Raw genomic sequence first — 509 nt, forward strand, 5'->3', positions numbered from 1 at the left:
AACTCTGGGAGGAAAACAATGCAAATGTAAAAAATTTAAAGGGAGTTCGTTTTAGGCAGTTGAGCAACAGCAACTATAGCAGCCCCTACAGTTTAACAACAATTAATTTTTCTCATTATTTTAGCTAAAGTTGCTAAATTTCCCATCTTATATTACATTTAAACAAATGAACCATTGACATATATAAAGATGGACGACATAACAGCTCTACAAAAGTGAAGCCAAAACATCTCAATTGCCCTCTAGAGGGTGACTGCAGTATGGGTCATAAAGTCCGCTGCCTCCATGTTAGCAGATGGAACAAACAAAAAAATTATTACTACACGTCAAATGGCCTACATCTTTCCCACAGATGGTTTCTGTCACTGTTGTAAAAACATGCAAACATTAGAACATTAGTAGAAAATTGATTACTTCTGGTACTTCCCAGAATTTGTGTATACTTTTCTTATTAGTGTGGAAACTCTGAACATTTAAAGTTCCATGACAACTGGGCAATTTTACCATGT

The 509-nt window shown here is 35.2% G+C and overlaps 1 protein-coding gene across 1 annotated transcript in view; it reads left to right on the top strand.

The window, feature by feature from the left end:
- LOC118342762 (ly-6/neurotoxin-like protein 1) overlaps window positions 1–509 on the top strand; it is a 7,153-nt gene that overhangs the window by 4,683 nt on the left and 1,961 nt on the right. The window lies entirely within an intron of this gene.

The sequence above is a fragment of the Morone saxatilis genome, unplaced genomic scaffold, assembly GCF_004916995.1.
Source record: "Morone saxatilis isolate NCDOM2014 unplaced genomic scaffold, NCSU_SB_2.0 Contig9, whole genome shotgun sequence".
NCBI classification, from domain to species: Eukaryota; Metazoa; Chordata; class Actinopteri; family Moronidae; genus Morone; species Morone saxatilis.